This window comes from Leguminivora glycinivorella, chromosome 20, assembly GCF_023078275.1.
Source record: "Leguminivora glycinivorella isolate SPB_JAAS2020 chromosome 20, LegGlyc_1.1, whole genome shotgun sequence".
Taxonomy (NCBI): Eukaryota; Metazoa; Arthropoda; class Insecta; order Lepidoptera; family Tortricidae; genus Leguminivora; species Leguminivora glycinivorella.
Window position 1 is genome coordinate 3,051,926 of NC_062990.1, and position 25,987 is coordinate 3,077,912.

Here is a 25,987-nt window from a genome sequence, read left to right on the forward strand (position 1 = left end):
GCATCTTCTGGGCGAGCTCACTCCATCGTAGGCCACGTCTTTGCCTTTGGCTAGTCTGCGGCCAAAAGTAAGCCCATTTTATAATAATGATAAAAACCTGTGTGACATTTTGTAAACGTATGTCTACTACATATTTATAACGAATGTGTTATTTTTATCATAATTAAAACTTAAGTTACTGTTTATTTCCAAAGTTTATTTGTCCGCAATATCCGCTACTGAAACGACAATTTTCTTTTCACCTCACAATTTTACTGTTTTGATTAATAGTCTAAAAAAACACTAAATAGCTTTTTATTAATCAACAAATCCCAAGGTAACGAACTGACAGCAAAAATAGAAAAATAAACCTGTCTATCTTCTATTATTTTTATCTAGAATAATCATAAGAAACATCCCAGTACCTCATACAACACAAAGTTACACAGAATAAAAAACACTTTAAAAAGATTTGGAAAAACTTGCAGTTCGAAAAATTACCTACGTAACATTTTTACTCTGTGGTCAACGAGGAAAGGAAAAATTTTATATGTGTACTGCGTTCACGAATAGTATGCCGACAGTACCTCGTTTTTGGCTCTGCAGTGAAGTGAGAGCGAGAAAGCTTTATTAACACCGTGTAGGAGGGAGTGGGATGTAGATATTATTGCACCGGTAGTGAGGAGTGAAAGAGATCAATAATGAGAGGCACGACGAGTTGAAAAGGGATTTCAGATTAAGGTCGTTGTCGAGCAAAGAGTAGGTGCGTCGGAAAATTGTAGACGCGACGTAGCTTTTGAAGCTTTCGGGTGAATTCGGAAGAGCATTTGTGATGCTGGATTTGTAAATTCGTAGATAGATTTCTGTATTTTCAAAATGAAATTGAACAAAAGCCGTATTTTGTAGAGGAGCAACCCGTCATGCCCTGGCAGGCAAGTATGGTCGCGCGATAAATGATAAAACATCTGGCCGTCCCTATCACACTTACAAATAGTGCGATAGGGACGGCCTGATGTTTTATCATTGACCATCCCTATAAGTGTGGCTCACAGACTAGGCTTGAATGTGTAAGTGTGTGGTATTGTGTGAGGCATGAATTGTTATTGTGTTAAGTGTAAGAACTTACAACACACAAAACGTCCATAAGCTAGTTGGCGTAGACCGTAGAATGGCTAAGTCGGCCAAGCTCACTCATATCATGGGGCCCACCATCTACAACAACTCAATACTCAATACACAAAGCTTCATTGCAAATAAGGACAAATCCATGAAGTAGTGGATACACAGTATCAATAGAATCCTAAACTAAACTAAAACAACCTGCCCGACAGCGTCACCGGCGCCCAGAGCTTGGACGGCTTTAAATCTCGCCTCAAACGTTGGCTTGTTGAGCACTCGTTCTACGATTATGATGAGTTCCTAAATATACACAAAAAAAAATTTTTTTTACTTTTTTTTTTACGCACTAGTGCGAGAAGTGGTTCATTATGTGCCAGGTCGAAACTTTGGAGGGTCATCTGTACTGAAAAACGTCGTACGAAACACGTATGAAAAGGAGATTCGTACTTCCTTTTTTCCGCACTTGTATCGTAATGTACTATTTTATTGCAGTTAAATTTATTAAGGTCTACTATGAAATGAAAATACGTAGTATTTAGGTACATTAGTACAAAAAAAAACTATAAGTAAATGCTTAGCACGGTAAAATACAAAACGGCCTGAAATACATAACGAATTTCTTTAATTACTACAAAACTCTTTACTACTTTTTGGTTCGGTTTGAATTTAAGGCCAGTTCCTGAAAAGCTGTAGATAACTGCACCGGCCATAACAACGTACAAGAAGGATCATTTGTCAATTGCATAAATATCTGACACGCTCTTATATATATATATCATTGTCTCAGATATTTTTGCGGCCTCCTTTTTGTGCAATATTATTGCCGGAGACTATACAAAATATCTATAGCATATAATAATATTTGAAGAGCTTTTATTCCCAACAAACAACTGGCCACTCTCACCAAAGCTACTCTTTGACCCCTCGCCTGGCCAAAGCGCTGAGCGCTCCAACCAAACTCAGTCTGTACCCGGGCGCCCCGCAAGCCGTTACGCCGCCATTCTCCGCGACCGTCCGCGCCATTCCAAATTCGAATTTAGAATTTGAAATCCGAACGTGACGTTTTGTTTTGTGCCAGTGATTTTTGTGATTGATGATGGATTAATGTGCTTTTTTAAAAAGGCGATTTAAAAAGGTTTGTGTTTTTTTTTATTGTGCGATAATTTGGGGTGGTTAATTAAGGTGGATTTGCGGTGACATATGGATTGTGATTTTTGAACGCGGATTTAATTTGATAAGGGTTTATTGAGTATATTTTTATCACTTCATATGAATTTTAATATCACGTTGCAAAAGAGTTTTCACTAAAAAAGAAACATATTTTTTTGTCTAACGAGTAAACCGGTTTATCCTTTGAAACCGGATTTCAAAAAATAAAATTTAATTTCACGCGAAAACCCGGAATTCGTTTACTGCCCACGCAAAGCCTTCCAAATGTAACAAACAATGTTAAATTGAGGGAGATGTTTACGGAACATAAGTATATCCTTTAAAGCACTGTTTAAATATCAATGTGTTAATTTTATATTTATATACACTTACACTTTGAAAGCTGTAAAAAATTGTTGCACGCTCTTTGAATGGCTTTAAGTACTGTCAACAAATTGGAAGTATTGGAACCCTAGGCCACTATAGAACTATGTCATAGTGACGTTATAAGTCAGGTTGTAAGAAATCTCTTACTGCTTGTCATTTTTACATGATTGTAGAGTGGCCTAGGGTTCCAGTTGGTTGACTGAACATATAAGTTCAGGTCATATCGGATATAATTACGGCCTAGAAGATTAGCTTATTTGCGGGTTTCTGTATAATATAAATTGTTACCAAAATATATTGCAGTTTATTGTATTGTACAACAACTAGTAGTGCTTAATAGGTATAACTGATAAATTATAATGTGAATGTGTGTTTTGAAATAGGTATACAAAAAAATTGATGTATACTAATGACTTTAACAATATTTAAAGCACTTGTTCTTATATATAACTCGTATTTTTGATACTTTAGTTCCTATTTTAAACATTCATTAGTTGAGTAATCTGCCATTTTAGTAAGTAAAAATTAGTCCGAAAAAATTACGGTTAAGATGAATATCAAATTCCTTCTAATTGATATTAAAATACAGTAACGCTCTTTTTATTATTCAATAAAAAATATACATTACAGGAAACAAGGTTTTATTAAAAAAGGGATTCAAACAAACTAATGGTTTCTACACAGCGACCATTACGAAACTCATAAAAAATTCACAGTTTTATTGGAAAAATGATTCCCAGTAGCAATACTAGTTTCAAATGTGATTCATTCAACGAATCGTTTGTCTTTATTGATACGTATTTCTTGCAACCTAGTTTCATGGAAGGAAGGAAAGAAATAATTGATAGCATGAAGTTGTGGGTGAAAACAAATAAAACGACTTGAACTGGGGGACAATTGTAACTGATCCATTTTTTCCATTATTACACTATGATGTTGAATTATACATGTATCCACTGAACACGCCTACCATATATAACCGGTGGACACTCTATTTAATTATGCAAAAATGGACCAGTTACAATTGCCCCCCAGTCGAGATTTTCCCCGCTGGACCTTATTGGATAATTCTGTCTTTGTAGAGATCTTTAAAAGTCTAAAGATAATAGTGGAAATATTCCGACTAACATAATTTTACTACCGTTCTACTTATTAAACTATCAATATCTGGTTATTTATTACTAAACTTCTTGAGCTTACCGTGGGACTGGGTCGGTCAATATGAGTAAGAATATTCTATAATAGTAATTTATTTATATGATCATTGTTGAGATAGTAAAAATAATTGTATGAAAAAATGATAACCGGTTTATGACAAATAGAGACCAGTTTGCATTCCTTAGACGCAATCTATTGTTAATAATGTCGTTTCATGTTTAAATCAACAAACAAGCAACAACAACACATGACAGCGTACAATATATCTTCAGATATATTAAACATATACCCGGGTCATACATGTGTAAATAGTTAAAATGCGCTCGACATGTTTCACTCCGTAACGAGGAGCATTTTCAATGACCCGCCAGCGAATTTTGACTATTTACATGTGAGTGACCGGCTTATGTGTTTAATAATGTCGATGTCTCAGGTACTTTCGTTATTAAAATATATCTTCAGATACATGATATTTATTGTGAATAAAAAATAGACAGTCTAGTCACTTTTCAAAAGTTAAATAAAATTCACAATTCACAATACCTACAGGACTCTGATGATATTTATTATACTTTTCCAAGTTTTTGAACCTCAAGTCTACCAGAGTTTACTGTGTGCCTTATTTTGTTTAGAGGTATCCTATAATATGAATAGTTCGTAAACACACATGGGAGTTCCTCTCACAGGTGTCGTAGAAGTCGATTGTGGGACTTGGATTCAATTGTGGTGTGGGAAAGGAGCTGTTACTGAAAAATCACAATTATTTCAACTCGATTGGAGAGGCACTCAGGATTGAGTATTTTAATTTTGCTCTGCCTACACAGTTTGGGAATACAGGTGAGAATTTGACTATATAATGTGCGTGTCAAAGTTATTAACCAAGAATAGCAAACATACATCACAAATTTCATATTTCTTCGTTTTATACAATCTCGATGCAAAAATCTGTCAACTTTATATAATTTCTCCGTTGAAACCGCTCCATTGAAATTCGTACCCGATTGTCATTGTACATTATAATTATGTAAATCCTCTGAAACAACGCTGTTCGATTATATTCTCGTTTACAATAATTAGGTTATCAATTCGTCTGTTAATGCCTTTAATTGGTTGTCGTTCATTAAGTCGCAACAGCAATATGTTTGTGTAATGGTGTATTCAGACTTAATCCTATTGTTTTGACTAATCATGTTTTGTATTTATGTGAATATCGATAGATATAATGTATAAAATATGTTTGATGTTATAAAGTGTAAATTATATTCCTTGATACAAACTTCGTCAGTTATTATTAAAATGGCATGTCACAAATCTCTGGCCGCTTTAAATTATAATTTTAGATTTATCTTTTTACTTTCATCCAAAAATGTAACAAAATCATATCAGAACTATTTTTAGAGATAAGAGGGAAACGAACAGACATGCTGCTCGATAGTAAGCAATCATCGTGGAAAACGATCTTTAAAGTGTCTGGAGTCGCAAATTTTATAAAAATATACGCTTGGACTTACATTATTTTATACATAAGCGTAACATGTCTTACGATCCTAAGGCTTTGCAAAATCCGTCCAACAAGTGAGTAAAATGATACAAGTGTTTTTAAGTAAATACTCCACACTTAATCTGTTTTTCAACCAAAAATGATGCGAAGAATATATTTTTAAATCACTAAAGTCTTGTATTAAATTCAATCTTGGATGTATTGTAAATTTATTACATGCGATATAATCCGTTACTATATATTTCATCAATAGCAACAAATTACTTTTTTTCCTTACTCAGCGTGCAGTGATACTATTACTTCTAAAAACATCACATCTTTCGTCGCATAAAGGCGCGAAAACCTACGCCTATTAGTCATTTGTCAGTAGCAATACCAAGATAATTTCCTACATGACTGGCACATATGTATATGTTAACAAATATGTTACGAGGAAAAATGCTTTTTCTTTCCGCTTTGTTTTGGTGGCGGGAATGTTATGTGTGTATGTGTGTTAGGATATAATGTGAAGGTGTGGTGTGATTTTTTGATGAGGAAAATGTTTGCGATTTTAGGTAGGAAATTAAAACCGGCTTTAGCCGGTTTTGTAACCGCATTAAACGATTTTTTTACCATTTTAACCGGATTTTAAAAATAAATTTAATAATTTACCTGCGCCAGTTCTTGAAAATGGTCGTGCCACGCTCTATTGGGATCGATCTATTATCACTGACAGGACTATTGTAGCCAATAAGCCTGACATTGTGATAATAGATCGACTGCAACGCCGGGCAGTGCTCGTTGACATCACCATCCCCCATGATGAGAATCTCGTGAAAGCCGAGAAGGACAAGTCCAGTAAGTACCTAGACTTGGCTCACGAGATAACCGCCATGTGGGATGTTGATTCAACGATCATTGTTCCGATAGTCGTTTCAGCGAACGGTCTCATAGCGAAGAGTCTCGACCAACATCTTAAGAGACTCTCGCTAGGTGGCTGGATCAAGGGCCAGATGCAGAAGGCGGTGATCTTGGACACGGCGCGGATAGTCCGACGGTTCCTCTCTCTGCAGTCCTAACCACCGGCAGCTTGGGCCCTGCCCCGCTGCTGGCGGCACCCTAGGTTAGGTTTTTTATAATGTGTTTATATGTTTTTTTTATATTATTTTGTATGTGTTTTTGTATTTTACTTTTATATCCATGTTATAAACAGCCTAGCCTAAGAAAGAAAATAAATACTGAGATAATTTAATAATAAAAACCGTTTTTGTTTAGTAAACGACTTTTGAAAAAATATCCTTAAACATTTTCTTTGTAATTTAAAGACTATTTAGAACCAAATAGCATAATAACAAAAGAGCATGTCTCTTGAAAGCATCACATTTCACAAAAAAATTACTGTACATGATGTACTTTATTGTGACATTACTTACCACTTTATTGGTACCTAAATGTAAAAATAGTACAGAATAGGTATAACCGTGATTACTCACAGATGAACAGAAACTTACTTAGTAACTAAAGAATTTATATTAATGGATCTGTATAAGTCTAGCAATATTTCTTGGCTTAAGAACTTCGGTTGCGGATAAGGAATATTCTTGGCGCTAATTTCCAAAGTTATTCTAATTTAACTTGAGTTAGATACCGACTTTTTATATCTTAAGACAGTGATAGCAAAGAGGATCGAGTATTATAGAGAGTTACTGTCGAAGTAAAATGTGTAATAACAGTGCATAGACTGCCATCTCTTGACACGGGCTTAGAACTTTTGAACCTTAGTTTTGACAATTTTGGCCCATATTCTTATATGTGATCTGAGAGTTATATATGTTTTATTTACTGAAATATTTCAGATCAGAGGCAATTGTCGGCTGAGGTGGAGTCGAGAAAACAAATACGTGATCTGAGACTTTTTATTTACTGGCCAAGGAGTATCTGTATACTATTGTTCTGTTCGACGGAGCTGTGAAGAGGTAACTTCGTTTAGCGTAGCGGCCTGAAACGTGACGTTTTCCGGCCGCAGGACAGGATAATGTCATTTTCTGTGACTTTTAAGCTATCGAATAACTTGTTCTAACACTTCAAAAAACTCATTCTAAAAGTCTGATCAGTGATAAGTTCTAAAAGTAACAGCTGTCAATGTGAAGATTCCCGTCCAGATAAATGACAGTGACAGTCGCGCCGTGGCATCTGTCATCTGTCAGATGTCACTGATACGAGAGAAGTGACAAATTGTAGAGGCGTGAAGTTTCTCGCTATTGTGGGATTAAGATATGATCAGTTAGTGAATGAAATAAGGAGAAGGTTTGAGCGATGTGAATGTTGAAAAAAAAATGTTTGTTCACCACACCAACTGGTAAAGATCAATTTTGCTATTCGAAAACGGATAGCAAAATTGCATTTTATCCACAAGAGTGCAAAGCATTATTGTTAACAAAAATGAATTCGCTGTCAGTTTTGTGACGACAAATTAAGCATAAAAACTGTCTAAAAATTACTTTTTTCACATTCTGAATATAGATTATCGCTTAAAGTTTATGTAATTAACACAAAAACAATATTTCTATGGAAATTTCTTGCTTAATTATCGTCACAAAACTGACAGTGAGTTAATTTTTGTTAACAACTTATGCTAATTGGTGGGTCCCAAATTCCGCAAATGCTCTTATAAGTATTTGTATATTATGTATATCGTTGTCTGAGTACCCACAATACAAGCCTTTTTGAGCTTACCGTGGGACAGTCAATCTGTGTAAGAATGAATTAAAACCGAAATAAGAAGAAGATCTGTGTAAGAATGTCCTATAATATTTGTTTTTTTACATTATTTATAAGCAAGAACCTCGTCCTTGTTTATAAGTCATGATTCTAGACAGAATTAACAGTAGGTATTGATTCGAATCCAGGATCAACATTATTTACTTAGCTAGGCCAAAACATACAAACATAAATAAGTATAAGTACTACATGTACAATTATACAACATCAAAAGATATGTTAATGTTCCTGTTTATGTGACATATTCGCTTCTGTTAAAAATTAAGCTAAGATTCTTTATGTTTATACACCCTGTTTTTATTGAATTCCGTTTACTTTAAGGGACGATTTTTTAGATCAAATACAATTTATTTCTCTAAGAAACAAGCGTCTTAACTTTTACGGTATCGAGTTATAAAAAAAATAAGATAATTACTGAACACGTGTGTGACACCAATTCCTAATGTTATTTGTTTTGACATGTGCCGTCAATCACTTGACACTAACTTGAATGTGATTCTTAAGGTTCTCTCACTCTAATAAATTGATTTATTATGTGTGATACAATTTTTTTTTTGCGAATTTAAGTATAAGTGATACATGATGGTTCCTGATAATTAACTTAACGACGTGTCAAATTTAACGGAAAACAAAAAAAACACGGTGTATACTCTCTGAGTACACAAAGCTAATATATAAAGAGAAGCCATACAAAAAGAAAACTCGGCTACAAGAAAATAATTCCCAAACTTTGAGAGGAATTCTTCCAAGCTTTGAGAGGAATTCTTCCAAGTCAATGCTTATTTTCAATAAGAAAGAACGTGGAACGAATAAAAAAATATGTAATTTACGCCTACGGTCTTTTCTTTTGCAAATAACTAAAAATAATAGCTATGTTATTTATTTGTGAATATTACTATAAATATATTTAAGTTCCTAATAAGTAGCATTAGTAAGTTCTAGACTAAATAGAATAAATAATATAGATTTCACTTCCTGTGAAATCGAAGTTTGACAGTATATCAAGGTCGAATGGTGTTGTCCCTTTTCATTGAATGGCACTATCCCTTTCGGCCACCCTAAGGCAAAACTAAACAAAAAAATATATTTAAACAAAAAAGATTTACAAAACAAATCAAATTATTGTATTGAATATTTTTTTGATTTTGTTCTTTTTTCAAGTAGTCACACTAGTACATATATATAAATTATAAATTGAAATAGATATCATACACGAAATAAAAAACGACAAAGCCCACTGGATGGCCTAGCCAGGAATGAACCAGGGTCGAAATTGAAAAATATTCAATAACATAATTTAATTTGTTCCCTAGTTGTATAGATGGCAGCACCATCTATCTCGCTATATCGTAATCCTGCAAAGGATTCATATAGGAGGTGCAAGCACTAATTGCTCGCCCTTAGAGTTGGTCAAAAGGCGCCTAGCCTTATCAGAGATAACATACACTAGAAAAATTTCGTCAGGTACCACGGCGGGCGGGTCTAGTGGTAAAGACGTTAGCCGCGTAAGCTGAAGACCCGGGTTCGATTCCCGGCTCGGCCACCAGTGGGCCTTGTCGTTTTTTCTTTCGTGTATGATATCTATTTCAATTTATATAACCTAACCACAAAATTAAAATAAAAAAAAAACCCCCGACCGCGACCTAGTGGACCGATTTTCATGAAACATGGCTAAGAACACTCCCGACTAACACAGCTTTCAAATGAAAAAAACTAAATCGAAATCGGTTTATCCGTTCGGGAGCTACGATGCCACAGACAGACACACACACAGACAGACAAACAGACAGACAGACAGACAGACAGACAGACACGTCAAACTTATAACACCCCGTCGTTTTTGCGTCGGGGGTTAAAAAAAGATTTATTTTTAAATACTCATAGGTTAAACAGTATTGGTAAGAACATACAAAATATGTATGTATGTATCACCTAAAAAGTCCCACACACGTATTTTCGAACGAACCTTTACGTTTAAAGGGTTCTAACAAAAATAAACAAAGGTAGCACCTGTTGGTCGGGCAAAAACCGGTTCGTTTTGATATCATGCGGCGTTACTATGGGAACTCGATTGTAACTTGCTGTTAAAGCCTGTCCAGTAATAAGTGACTTCGCGCCATGTTGCGGAATTTCGTTAGAACTATAATAGGTTCTCTAGGTGAGATTTTTTATATTTAGTTTTAGCGTAATTTTTTTTTTGTTGTGTATATTTATATGTATTGTTTAATTTGATTGTAAAATAAATAAAGACTAACCCTATCATACAACCTGTTTTTATTGAATTCCGTTAACTTTAAGGGAAGATCCCTTAGATCAAATAAAATTAATTTCTCTAAGAAACTAGCGTCTTAACTCTTACGCCGTGTCTTGCGCCGTCTCGTCTCATACTTCCATATCGATAAGGTTTAATTTCGTATGCGTCGCATCGCCGACCATCGCGCGACCGTCGCCCACGCAAGCCACGGCGTTACGGTTATCGAGTTATTAAAAAAATAAAGATAATTACTGAACATGTGTGTAATTACTGAACAGCCTTTACCAATTCCTAATGTTATTTGTTTTGACATGTGCCGTCAATCACCTGACACTAACTTGAATGTTATTGTTAAGGGTCTCTCACACTAATAAATTCATTTATTATATATGAAAATGATGAAAAAAAAATTATTGCGAATTTAACTATAAGTGATATACAGGATGGTTCCTGACAATGAACCTAGCTAATACGTGTCGAATTGAATGGAAAACAAAAAAAACACGGTGTATATTTTCGTCATACTTCACCGTTTTTTTTTGTTTTCCTTTAAATTCGACACGCAGTTGGGATCATCATCAGGAACCACCGTGTATATCGCTTTTTGTTAAATTCGAAATAAACTTTTTTTCATTTCCATACATAGTAAATGATCTAATTAGTGTGAGAGGACCTTAATCATAACATTAAAGTCATTGTCAAGTGTTTGACGGCATATAAGGGATGCCACACACGTGTTCAGTAATTCAAACTAACTAACTATTGTGGCTCAGTGATCCAAAGTGAATCTTGGCCTCCGAAACGAGAGATCGCCACCTGTCCCGATCCTGCGCAGCCTCTTGCCAGTCACTGACTTGAAGCCGACGCAGATCCTCCACCACACTGTCCTCCCAGCGGTATCTGGGTCGACCCGCCGGGCGGCCACCAGCCGGTCGACCCAAGAACGCTCTCTTGACAGCCCGATCGTCTCCCATTCTGAGTAAGTGACCGAACCAGCGAAGTCTGTGGGCTTTCGTTTCGCCGATGATATTGGGTTCGGCCACTAACTCCTCGATCTCAGCATTTTTCCTGACCCTCCAGGTGCCATCGTCTCTCTGAATAGGTCCCAGGATCTTGCAAAAAATCTTTCTCTCCGCTACCAGGAGCTGACTTTCTTCTTTCAGTGTTAGTGTTCAGTAATTCAATTTATTTTTTTAATACATCGATAACCGTAAGAGCTATGCTTTTTAGAGACGATTGCATTTGAACTGAATAATCTTCCCTTAAACTTAACGGAATTCAATTAAAACAGGTTGCTTACTGAACAGCGCCATCTTGATAATCCATACTAATATTATAAATGGGAAAGACAAGTGTGTGTGTCTGTTTGTTTGTCCGTCATTCATGGCAAAACGGAGCGACAAATTGACGTGATATTTTCAGTGGAGATATTTGAAGTGATGGAGAGTGACATAGGCTACTTTTTGTCTCTTTCTAACGCGAGCGTCTAAGCTCTTTCTAAGCTAGTAGTCATATATTTCTGGTCAGCGTGCGTATCCGAATGCACAAACGCTCACGAAACGAAACGCTCGTAGATATACAGATATCTATCGGCTCTTGCGTATTGGCGCGACAGAGCCAGACTAACTTTCGCGGCGTTTCGTTTTCGCGAAACGAAACGCCATTCGGCTACGGCACCAGGGAGGAAATAGTCGAAAGCGTTTGTACGGAGAATTGACCATTCCTGTATCGTCTTAACTCATTTGGAAAAGGCAAAGTGAGAACTGAGTGAGTTCCGATAGTACCACCGCATCTCAATTAAGCTGAACTTTCAGTGAGAATCCCTTAAGTGGTTGGCTGATTGCGCTCGGTGGCGATCCAACTGTATTTTACGGTAATATAGTTATTTCAATAGGTTTTATAAGTTTTTTATTTGAAATGGTAGTTATTTCAATAGTTTTTCGCGAAGCACTGGTAGCCTAGCGGTAAGTGCGTGCGACTTTCGTTCCGGAGGTCGCGGGTTCGAACCCCGGCTCGCACCAATGAGTTTTTCGGAACTTATGTGCGAAATGTCATTTGATATTTGCCAGTCACTTTTTGGTGAAGGAAACCGGACTAATTCCAATAAGCTCTAGTTTACCTTACGGGTTGGAAGGTCAGATGGCTGTCGCTTTCGTAAAACTAGTGCCTACGCCAAACCTTGGGATTAGTTGTCAAAGCGCACGCCAGGCTCCCATGAGCTGCGGCAAATGCCGGGATAACGCAAGGAGGATAATGATACACATACATACAATCACGCCTGTATCCCATAAAGGGGTAAGCAGAGCACATGAAACTACTAAAGCTTCAGGTCCACTCTTGGCAAATAATGGGTTAAAAGAAAACGAAACTGTGGCATTGCAGTGACAGGTTGCCAGCCTCTCGCCTACACCACAATTTAACCCATATCCCATAGTCGCCTTCTACGACACCCACGGGAAGAAAGGGGTGAGGATAATGATGATCAAAGAAAAATAAACAATTTATGAAATCCACTTTAAGTAGAGCTTATTTCATACTAATCCACGCCATGATTTTATTACCTCGATAACATTCTTACCAAACAATAGCATTCGATACGGTCATAAAATTATACCCACATTTCCACATTGCTGTAGTGAAAAAATGTGTACATTTTATGACTGTGAACACGCTACTTCCTGATTAAGGGTAATAAAATTGTTAACACACTTGTGTTTACAGTTAATGGTATTATTTCAATTCAGACTCCACAAGTATTTACCATCTTTATGCCGACGACCTACAAATTTACTCACAAGCCTCGCTCGACGAATTACCTTCTCTTGTTCACACTATTAACTCTGATATGGAGCGCATCTCGGACTGGAGTTCTTGCTATGGTTTGAAGGTTAATCCTTCCAAAACTCAAGTTATTATAATTGGTAGCCCGAGAACCATAGCAAGAATTGATTTTGAGAAATTTCCTGGTGTTTTATTTGACGGAGTACTGATTCCGTTCTCTCTCCAGGTTAAAAACCTGGGCGTGCTCTTTGATCGGACACTCTCGTGGGCTCCGCAGATGAGCGAGGTGAGCAGGAAGGTCTTTGCATCTGTTGGCTCCCTGCGCCGAGTTCGTAACTTTTTACCTTTTTCCACCAAAATTGCGCTTGCACAGTCGCTTTTACTGCCCATTTTGGACTATGCCGATATTAGTTACTTAGATTTAACGGAAGAGCAACTAAACAAACTCGAACGGCTCCAAAATATTTTAATTAGGTTTATCTTTGGTCTACGTAAATTTGATCACGTCTCGAGCTATCGTAAGCAACTCAAGTGGTTGCCTATTCGCTTCCGCCGAAACTCTCATATTCTCCATCTTCTATATTCCGTCCTGTTTCTTCCTAACACTCCCTGCTATCTTAAAGTCCGTTTTAAATTTTTGTCCTCCGTCAGGTGCTCTCAAAATCTTCTTCTTGCCCCCCCGCCTTCTTCTTGGAAGAAGAAGGCGGGGGGGCATATGACTTGGAAGTCATATGTCGATTCATTCACTTTTCGTGCAGTTAGGTTGTGGAATGCTCTGCCCGTGGATATTAGACGCGCTAAATCCCTATCTATATTTAAAAATCTTCTAAAGGATCATTATTTATCTACATCTTCGTTGTCATAGATACCTAAACACACATTTATTATCATCGATTTATATATATTTATATGCTATGTAGTAGTTTGTGTAGTATATGTTTTATTGTATATGTGTAGTTTATGTATTAGTGTACTTGGTATGTGTCTAAATTTGTGTTTTCTTATTTTCCTATTATCTCTTTTATTTGCACCACCCGCTCACTTAATTATGTTCGCTGTTTCGCTATTTGAAGGTTGGCTGGTAGAGATCGCTGCTCAGCGATAAGCCCGCCTGTTGTCACCTTAGTTTGTTAATTTCATTGGATCTTGCTGTATCTTTTGTTTTGTAGTGTGCAATAAAGTATTTTATTATTATTATTATTATTATTATTTAAGTAACCTCCATTACTCGAAAAATAGTATGATACAAGTGCAAAAAATAGGAAGTTCGAAACAAGTGGCGATGGCGATAAGATTTGGCGTAGGCACTACTTTTACGAAAGCGACTGCCATCTGACCTTACCCGAAGGGTAACTAGGCCTTATTGGAATTATTCCGGTTTCCTCACGATGTTTTCCTTCACCGAAAAGCAACTGGCAAATATCAAATGACGACGCACATGTTCCGAAAAACTCATTGGTGCGAGCCGGGGTTCAAATCCGTAAAATGTGATGTAGTATGTATTTACCTATGTCAGTAGTACGTAAGCACTGCCTATATAATCGTGTACCTTGCCTAATATCAGTCAGAATAAATCATATATTCATCGAAGCTGTTGTTTCTCTAATGCCATCCGTACATGGCGACCCTGCCAGGATCCGAACCTGAAATCTTCTGGTCCGCAGTCAGTTGTATTCACCTTAGCAAATTATGTTTAAGTAGGTACCTACCTTTCTTTTTTTTTGTTTCTTTATTTATGTAATGTTGATTAAAAAAAATAATAATAACAATTTTCTTTTTTTTTTTTTCCTTTTTTGGTGGGGCGTGTGATGTAGTATGTATTTACCTATGTCAGTAGTACGTAAGCACTGCCTATATAATCGTGTACCTTGCCTAATATCAGTCAGAATAAATCATATATTCATCGAAGCTGTTGTTTCTCTAATGCCAACCGTACATGGCGACCCTGCCAGGATCCGAACCTGGAATCTTCTGATCCGCAGTCACTTGTATTCACCTTAGCAAATTATGTTTAAGTAGGTACCTACCTTTCTTTTTTTTTGTTTCTTTATTTATGTAATGTTGAGAAAAAAAAAAGATTTTTTTTTTCCTTTTTTGGTGGGGCGTGTGATGTAGTATGTATTTACCTATGTCAGTAGTACGTAAGCACTGCCTATATAATCGTGTACCTTGCCTAATATCAGTCAGAATAAATCATATATTCATCGAAGCTGTTGTTTCTCTAATGCCATCCGTACATGGCGACCCTGCCAGGATCCGAACCTGAAATCTTCTGGTCCGCAGTCAGTTGTATTCACCTTAGCAAATTATGTTTAAGTAGGTACCTACCTTTCTTTTTTTTTGTTTCTTTATTTATGTAATGTTGATTAAAAAAAATAATAATAACAATTTTCTTTTTTTTTTTTCCTTTTTTGGTGGGGCGTGTGATGTAGTATGTATTTACCTATGTCAGTAGTACGTAAGCACTGCCTATATAATCGTGTACCTTGCCTAATATCAGTCAGAATAAATCATATATTCATCGAAGCTGTTGTTTCTCTAATGCCATCCGTACATGGCGACCCTGCCAGGATCCGAACCTGAAATCTTCTGGTCCGCAGTCAGTTGTATTCACCTTAGCAAATTATGTTTAAGTAGGTACCTACCTTTCTTTTTTTTTGTTTCTTTATTTATGTAATGTTGATTAAAAAAAATAATAATAACAATTTTCTTTTTTTTTTTTCCTTTTTTGGTGGGGCGTGTGATGTAGTATGTATTTACCTATGTCAGTAGTACGTAAGCACTGCCTATATAATCGTGTACCTTGCCTAATATCAGTCAGAATAAATCATATACTCGTATTCATCGAAGCTGTTGTTTCTCTAATGCCATCCGTACAACCTCCTGAACGAAAGTCGCACGCACTTACCGCTAGGCTGCCAATGCTTCCCGCTAAGCTACCAGGCGCTTTCTTTGATAAAACGATTCCGACCGGTCTGGCTCAGTCGGTAGTGACCCTGCCTGCTGAGCCGCGGTCCTGGGTTCGAATCCCGGTAAGGGCATTTATTTGCGTGATGAGCACAGATATTTGTTCCTGAGTCATGGATATTTTCTATGTATATTAGTATGTATTTATCTATCTATTTAAGTATGTATATTGTTGCAAGCTTTGCTTAGTTTGGGGCTAAGTTGATCTGTGTAAGGTGTCCCCAATATTTATATTTATATATATTTGTAAGACTTTATCATTATTTGGTACGTTCTTATCCTATCACACTTACAAATTGTGGGAAAAGGACGGCCTGACGTTCTACCGTTTATAACGCGACTCCTAAATAAATAAATATTGGGGACACCTTACACAGATCAACTTAGCCCCAAACTAAGCAAAGCTTGTACTATGGGCGCTAAGCGACGACATACATACTTAAATAGATAAATACATACTTATATAGGTATACATAGAAAACATCGAACGGGAACGAATATCTGTGTTCATCACACAAATAAATGCCCTTACTGGGATTCGAACCCGGGACCGCGGCTTAGCAGGCAGGGTCACTACCAACTGCGCCAGACCGGTCGTCAAAGCTATATTTGTACCTTAACATATTAAAAGGTCTATTTAAGCGCTAAATACGCAGTTACAAACCATTATCAAGTCACGTAGCGTCGTGTTAGCAATGTAACAATACGAGTATGGTGTTATATGTATTACCTTGTAAGTGTGCGCCTGAGTGGACGCTGGCTGCGGAGCGTTCGGTTCGAAACGCAGTGCGGCGGGACACTTTTATGAGCTTCAATAGGATGCTTTAACATAACAACATTAAATTAACAACATTCAACATTTGACATAACAAAAAAATTATAAATTTAAATAAATATCATACACGAAAGAAAAAACGACAGGGCCCACTGGTGGTCGAGTCGGGAATCGAACCCGGGTCTTCAGCTTACGCGGCTAACGTCCTCACCACTAGACCACCCGCCCGCCGTGGTACCCGACGAAATTTCTCTAGTGTATGTTATCTCTGATAAGGCTAGGCGCCTTTGACCAACTCTAAGTGCGAGCAATGAGTGCTTGCACCTCCTGTATGAATCCTTTGCAGGATTACGATATAGCGAGAGAGATGGTGCTGCCATTTATACAACTAGGGAACAAATAAAATTATTTTATTGAATATTTTTCGATTTGTTCTTTTTAAAAACATTCAATAATTTGATTTGTTCCCTAGTTGTATAACAAAAGAAATTATATATTAATTTGTACATTTAACTATTTTAATAAGAAAACGACTCCACAGTCAAACTGATTGTAGTTTTGTGGAGCATTGTATTTAAGTTATGTTTTGCAATTCTTGAGTATAATAAATAAATAATAAAATAAAAAAATAAAATAAAAATACCTTGCTCCTTTCTCAAAATCTGTCTTATATGAATCTGTTTTAAGAACTGTCCAAGTAACCGAAATAAGATATTAACATATTTTTAATCGGGTTCGAATCCCGGTAAGGGCTTTTATTAGTGTGATGAGCACTGATATTTGTTCCTGAGTCATGGATGTTTTCTATGTATATAAGTATTTATATATTATATATATCGTTGTCTGAGTACCCACAACACAAGCCTTCTTGAGCTTACCGTGGGCCTCAGTCAATCCGTGTAAGAATGTCCTATAATATTTATTTATTTATTTATTTTTATTATGACAGCAAAACACAGAACATAACCCTCTTGTCCCGAGGTGGGCGTAAGAGCTGCGACACAGTTTTACACTAATGCAGCTGCTTACGATCTTGTTGTTTTTTTGTATGTATGCTTTTTATTTTCAATAAAAATCTTAAAAAAAAATATATTTTGAAAGTATACTTTTACGTAATCAGGCGAAAACAACACATTATGTTGCAATATGAGCGTGAACTCAGGCCCTAGCCTTACATTGTCAATACCGGTTTGGTGTTATATTACCTTCTTAGGAACTCTGTGGGGGAGTTATTTTCTTTTAGATCAACATACAGTTATCTAAATAAGCAGAAAAGTTCATAATTTTGTTGACAAAGCAAACTTGTTTTTAGAGTAAGTAGAGTGCAATGGGGTAATTTCGAAAGCCGTCTTATTTTGAAAGTCACGTAAAAATGATCATTATTTCCAATATCAAGATTGAAATTACCCCAATGAACCCTACCATATTTATGTAGACGTTTTAAAACGGATAAAAATCACGAATAATGACATTCATAATAATACTAATATTTTTAATAATTATATACTGCGTGTTAGACTAAGAAATGAAAAATGTATTGTTATTATTTTGTAGTTTTTGTATTATGTGGATGTCTACCGTCTCAAACTCTCCCTCAAATGCTCAAAGGTTAACTGGAAGAGATCCCTTAAAGGGATAAGTTCGCCTTTGTACTGAAACTTTTTATTTTAAATATTATGTGCTGTATTCTTTTCCTGTACAATAAAGTGTTTACTTACTTACTTCATTAACTAAAAAAATTGCATAATTATTCCGTGACATACTCAAGAACAAGTATAGCGAGCTGAAAAAGTGCATGGCGAATTATCAATGGATTCATTCATAAATTTTCCATGTATCGCAGCTCACTGTACCAAACGTATTAAAAACATTTTAGCCTTACCAACATCAAGAACAAAGATTAACCCCTTATTCATAAACGTTCACTAAAGTTATCAAGCCGATAAAGTTCGTTTGTCCCTTTCTATCTCACCAATACGTCGGAAAGGGACAAACGAACTTTATCAGCTTGATAACTTTAGTGTACGTTTATGAATAAGGGGGTAACTGTTTTCTTTAATTGGTAATCGATTTAAGTTATTAGTAGATCTCATACGCATCACGTCCCTAACCATGATAACTTTTTGTGAAAAGCATCATTTAAAGTTAGACTTATATTGACCGGGATATAGACCGTGATTACCTTTTTGATTTTTGTCGAGCTCCAGATATTTCGACGCAGTTGCATGCATCATGATCACGGGAAACTGAAGAAGGCGGGTCTGGCGGGTGGATGTCAAGCGAGCAAGATAATTAAAAACTTTCATCATTTAAAATGACAGTTAGATAAACAGATAGACATCCCGTCAGATAGACAGAAGGACAACAAAATGACCCTATTTAAGACTTATTTACTTTTGACTCTCTGAGAGTTCTGTTTTATCCTTAAAATGCCCTATGAAGGTTCTGTTTTTTCTGTTCACTGAACCCTAAAAACAAAACACAAACGGTTTTACGATCGAAATTCTCGCACGTCTAACAGGTACATTTTGGGTACTTCAGAATCCATGGTAGAAATCTGCCAGCTCTAAATAAATTCACATCACGGAGTCGACCCCGGCTCTAGGGCATGAGCGGTGTAGAGAGAACAGCCTGTATACACGCTGTGTAATAACAAGCGTTTTTGGAGCTTCGAGTCAAAATGGTATAGCTGTTGTTGAGACTACCTTTGCATTCGTTTTTAACATTTTTATTTAATAAAAAGTTGTTGCTTATTTTAAAGACATTTAATGCGATAAATTGCTCTGAAAAGAACGGTATAGATTCCTGTCTTTTGACCTCGCGATTCAAATAACACGTGATAAATCAATGATTAATAGGATGACCAAATAAGGGAGAAAATCTAAGTTGATTTTCTGTATATACAACCTGTTTTTATTTATTTCCGTTAATTTTAAGGGGCCAATACGTTAACTTCAACCTAATAAATCTAAACAAGTTTCAATAAACGCGTATCATTAAACAATCCTCCCATTATCGAATGGCTGGACGAGATATAAATAAATAAAGTATTTATTGCAAACATATTACAAACATGTTACATGTGGTATTCTACTTATTTGACCATTGCGCAGTCATAAACAGTTCTACTTCTTAGACATATATTGACGGGGATATAGACCGTGATTACCTTTTTGATTTTTATTGAGCTTCCAATATTTCGACGCAGTTACATGCATTATGATCACGGAAACCTGAAGACGGCAGGTGGACACTAACGGTGAATCATTTAAAACTCTTAGTTATACCACAGTATAATAAAGAGTACTATCGTACAGTATGGCCACTCCCGCTCCCCGCTGAGAGTGCTACCCACCCCCTCTTGGTTACTTCACCGCCTGTCAAAAACGCGAACAGTCGACCTGTCATATTTCACTCATACAAGCATAGTACGCGTTCACCTACACGAGCTTAGACTGTGTGGTAGGAACGCGCCTCTTTCATATATTTGATCGCACTTGCCATAAAAAAAAACGCGCGTGCCAACCAAGAGTGAATGAATAGTCTACTATCCCCACATTCTCAAGCAGTGTGGGCGGACGAGATGGTTTCACTTCTCCATGTGTTCCGCAACATTCGTCGAAAAAAGGTCACAGTTGCTACCTATTGGTTTTCTGTGTGTTATAATGGCATTGTGAGACTTGGCTACTCTATAACGGCTTTTGTAAAAATGAATTCCATATAAGGTCACAAAAAAACATACTGGCAGGATTATAAGCAGTCATCGTAGCTAACGAACCTGCGCTTAACTGCCTATTCACTACTTTAGATGTCAAAAAATAAACCAATCAAAAGTTTATAAAAGTTTTCTAAGACTTTTAGGTACGCACTAAGTAAAATATGGAGAGGTATCTTCGTAAAAAGTTTTAATTTGCCGAAAAGCGCTTTTTAAAATGAGGTTCTTTGCTAGAGTACTTTTGAGTTTTTGATTGTTTGTTTATTTTTTTTTTTTTATGAATAATTTTTCACAAGCTAACCCTAGCTTGTTGGGGCGATAGATATAATTTTGTCAGAGAAAACGCGCGTTTTAATTTTAAAATGGAAAAATTGTTGGTTTTTGTAATCAAAATACACTCAATAGTTATTTGTTATACAAGGGGGCAAAGTTGTATTTTAACGCCGAGTGTGGAATTGAAAAACGAGCTAGTGAAAGGATTCTATAGTTGAACCACGAGCGCAGCGAGTGGTTCGAGAATAGAATCCTGAACTTGCGAGTTTTTTAACACACGAGAAGTAAAATACATTTGCACCCGAGTGTAACACAAAATTTTTCCCCTCACTATAGCGAGGAAACTACAACGCAAAAAATGCGTTTATCACTGCTTCCAGTAGTTCCACAGGTGGTAAATACTACTACTTACTAGATTCACCTACTTTTATCAATTTTAAAACAGTTAATTTGACTTTATTCAAGGTCAAATTACTTTACTCACTAGTGGATAAAATGCGTTTTTACCCGCTGGTATTAAAGGACAAAACACGTGTTTCTGAGCTAGTGAGGGGAAAAAGTATTTTTTAGACCTAAAAGTAGTAGTAGTAGTAGTAGTAAAACACTTCATTGTACCAGAAAATAATACAACACACAAGAAAAAAAAAACTTATCACTTGTACAAAGGTGGACTTATTCCTTTAAGGGATCTCTTACAGTTAACCTATGAGCGATTGAAGGAGAATTAGAGATGGTAGGTAGAGTACAAATGGCGCAGAAAACGGGATCAAGATAATAATAAATTATAACTTACCTAAACTAACAAAAAAAGCCCACTTTTATGGTATGAATCATCATTTCAAAGTAAACACCTTAAAAGATATACTACTTAAAATATTTCTACTCTGACAATAGACGGGTTTGTGTAGGCGTCAAATATTTGTGAATCATTTCCGGTTCATAATAAAAGAAAAAAAATCGCAGTATTGCTTTGGTTTTTTTTGTCATGTTGATAGAACCGGTTAGTATGAGCAAATTTTGGAACCTGAATTTTATAACCACACGATAGGCTAGTTTCCTACTAGTCAAATCAGCTTCTTTTTAAAAACTGTCGAAACGATTTGCTAATATGGAATTACTATGAAATACTAAGGAGTGACGTCACGGACAATTCATTTACTTTTTTTTTTTACTTATTATCTTATGAAATAGAAATTATGTTTAAACATTCACTACTGTCCATATTTTCTTCTAATTACGTGGTGATTAATTTCGTGTACTGCAATAAATATTTTATGTTAAGTATAGGAAATTCACTCAGGCGGTCGTGTGGTCTAGTGGTAAATACGTTAGCCGCGTAAGCTGAAGACCCGGGTTCGATTCCCGGCTCGACCACCAGTGGGCCTTGCCGTTTTTTCTTTCGTGTATGATATCTATTTCAATTTATAGGAACCTAGCCTATTTTAAATGTATTTTTTTTACTTTCACAAGTTACAAAAAAGGGAGTTATGAAATTTCCAGTTTCGTACATATTCGTAAGAATATTCCAAACTACATTATTTAAATTGTTCTTAGAATTCCATCTCTCATTTTCCACCCATGGGTGTCGTAGATGTCGACTTCGGGAAACGGGTTCAATTGTGGTGTGGGCTGGCAACCTGTTCTTGTAATATCACAATTTTATTTTAACCCCTTAATTTGTTAAAAGTTTTATGTATTTTCCCCCTTATACTGGGGTGAGTGTATGTATGTATGTATGTATGTGTGTATGAAATTCGCAAAAAAATAAGGAAAACATCCCCAATCTCAATAGCGAAACAGGAAAACATGTCAATTATTGAATGAGGGTGTCAAACATGACATTTACTCTATCTGACATGCTTTTATATCTCACGAAAACAGACAAATGTATGCGTCTCATGTTTCGTAACCTTTTTAATATTCCCCTTTCATCTGACACCCGTCACATTTGTTTTTCAGTACATTTCCTATTTGCCTTTGAATCTCTGGGGTACACTTTACCCCCTCTCCCCTTTTGTACACGAGGTGAAGGAAAGGGCATATCCTTAGTGGACATTTCGATTACTTTGATGTGATTTGTAAGATATTGTTACAAAAAATTTGAAAAAAAACCCCGACCGCGTGTAGCAGACCAATTTTCATGAAACATGGCTAAGAACACTCCCGACTTAATCAGCTTTCAGACAAAAAAAAAATCTAAATCGGTTCATCCGTTCGGGAGCTACGATACCACAAACAGACACACACACACACAGACAGACAGACAAGCAGACAGACACACAGACAGACAGACACGTCAAACTTATAACACCCCGTCGTTATTGCGTCGGGGGTTAAAAAATATCGCCAGCGGTAGGTATTTCGGACCGATACGACCTTGAAACCTTCGAGAAAAGAGCGTACATACATACATACATACATACATACAATCACGCCTATATCCCATGAAGGAGTAGAGCATATGAAACTACTCAAGTTTGAGTGCCAATCTTGGCAAAAAAAGTTGAGAAAAACTAAACTGTGACATTGCAGTGACAGGTTGCCAGCCTCTCGCCTACGGCACAATTTAACCCATATCCCACAGTCACCTTCTACGACACCCACGGGAAGAAAGGGGGTGGTGAAATTCTTAACCCGTCACCACACGGGCAAAGAGCCTACCCATCAAAAAGTCCAGCACAGCAATTCCCGTTAAGTTCGTACATTTGGATCACGTCTCCGATTTGGATAATAATTGGTAGGCTGATAAAGTCCATGATCCTGAGCAAGATCCACTAGGTTTCCCAAAATGTCCTAGGTTGATTGTATGAAACTTTCCTTTTTTGTGATCCAAATGTAGAAACTATTCGGTAATTGCTGAGCAACGCACCTCCAACTCTTCTGGTGTCCATGAGCAGCAGTGATTGCTTACCATCAGGCCACTTGTCTTCTCGTATGCCTCCTACCACATGGAAAATAAACTAGGCTTTTAGTTTTTTTTTTAAAGTATTATCATCATCATCCTCCTTGCGTTATCCCGGCGTTCGCCACGGCTCATGGGAGCCTGGGGTCCGCTTAACAACTAATCCCAAGATTTGGCATAGGGCACTAGTTTTACGAAAGCGACTGCCATCTGACCTTCAAACCCGACTTCCAACTTCCAACTTTTTGGGTATCCATAATATAGTATTATAAATGGGAAAGTGCGTGTGTCTGTTTGTCTGTCCGTCTTTCACGGCAAAACAGCGATTAATAGACGTGATTTTTAAGTGGAGATATTTCAGAGATGGAGAGTGAGATGTGAGATGCTTTTTGTCTCTTTCTAACCCCTCACTTCCCTAAAATGGGGGTGGGAGATTTGTATAGAACATTTCACAATTTTCGAATTAAACGCGAGCGAAGCCGCGGGTAAAAGCTAGTCATAAATAACAAATAATATATCCCTTTCACGATACAATATAAAAGCTACTTGTATTTTGTCACACGTGTAGAATAGTGCATTTCGTTATAAGTGCGAGAAGTATGTCATTACTTCATCACGAGAGTCTCGAGATATTTTGCCACGAGCGGCACGCGAGTGGTAAATCTCGGGACGAGTGAAGAATGACATTCTCGCACGTGTGACGAACGACGTTTTTTAATACAGTTGCGAAAAAACACTACTACAACGAAATAAAACAATCCGAACTATCAATTTTCCCATGGACATTGACGGATTATTTGACAACTCAAAGGCGTATTTTTGAAGCTTTTAAACTTGCGAGCATATTTTCGAGTTTGCTATTCATCTAACATAATTTATTTCATTCGGTGCCATAAAAACATAAACATTTACAATTTGGGACGATTCGTTAATGTACAACTACATTTTACTTTAATCGATCCATTTATGCCCTGATGTATTGCAAATAATGTAAAATAATTATGACAAATCTCGTAACATATTGAGGTTTTTGCACGTGCATTAAGTTAAAACATGGTAGACGCCTCTACTTTGACAGTAGAAGGCGCGTTTCGTTCCAATCATGTTCTGTTTACACGACTCATTATGACCGATTTTTCAAAGTATAAACCATTTTAAAAACTATGTTTAGCATGACTAAAAGTAAACAATTACATATGAAATATTAACGTTTTAAATATTAGTCACTTAATAGTATGTTTATAGTTTTATTCTGTCTTAGTAAACTAGATTAATATGAAAATAGCTCGTTAAGTAGTCGTAAAATGGAACGTAGTTGTACTTTTTACGCACTAGTTCGTAAAATACAACTTCTCGCACGCTAAACAGCCAAAAAACGGGCACTTTTTGAGCAACTGTATTAAAAATATATTATTTCGAGGCCTAGGTCTGCAATACAATATTATTTTCTTTTTCAGCGCTAAGTAAATATTGTTGCTTTTCTAACATAAAGAATATTTCGAATGGGAAGCGAACCTTTTCTTTTATTTGTTGTTTTTTAGGGTTCCGTAGGACCTCACAAAGAAAAAAACGGAACCCTTATAGGATCACTCGTGCGTCTGTCACAGCCATGTTTCTCCAAAACTACTGAATCGATTAATGGCACACATATGTTAACCTGTGACCCAAAGACGGACATGTAATTTTTGAAACATGATTTGGACAAAAAAAAAAAAACATGGCACTTTTGTGTACTTAACACAGCAAAAGGGAATGTACAAGTTTCTAATGGGGTGGCAACGCGCATGTGACACTGTTTGAGTTGCAAGCGTCCATAGGTTACGGTGGCCGCTTTACATCAGGCGGGCCGTATGCTTGTTTGCCACAGACGTAGTATAAAAAAAAATCTCAATAAAACTTTGAAATTACACCACGTACCACATAATTTAATATAGACAATAACGCATAACCCGAATAACCGTGACCGAAAATCACTTGTATAGTTTTACCGCAAATTATAACCGGATTGTGGTCGAACCAAAATTTCAACTTTATTATCGACTAGCTTTTTCCGCGGCTTCGCTCGCGTTAAGTTCTAAAATTGCGAAATGCTCCATAGAAAGTTCCTTCCCCCATTTTAGGTAAGTGGGGGGCTAGAAAGAGACAAAAAGTAGCCTATGTCACTATCCATCCCTTCAACTATCTCCACTTAAAAATCACGTCAACCCGAAGGGTAACTAGGCCTTATTGGAATTAGTCCGGTTTCCTCACGATGTTTTCCTTCACCG

At 36.6% G+C, this 25,987-nt stretch overlaps 1 protein-coding gene across 1 annotated transcript in view; it reads left to right on the forward strand.

The window, feature by feature from the left end:
- Positions 1 to 2,084: 2,084 nt before the first annotated feature.
- The window catches only part of LOC125236980 (irregular chiasm C-roughest protein-like), a 168,406-nt gene continuing 144,503 nt past the window's right edge, over positions 2,085 to 25,987 (forward strand). Inside the window, exon 1 of the mRNA XM_048143895.1 lies at positions 2,085 to 2,233. The gene's annotated coding sequence lies outside the window, so the exon portion shown is untranslated. The remainder of the gene's footprint in view (positions 2,234 to 25,987) is intronic.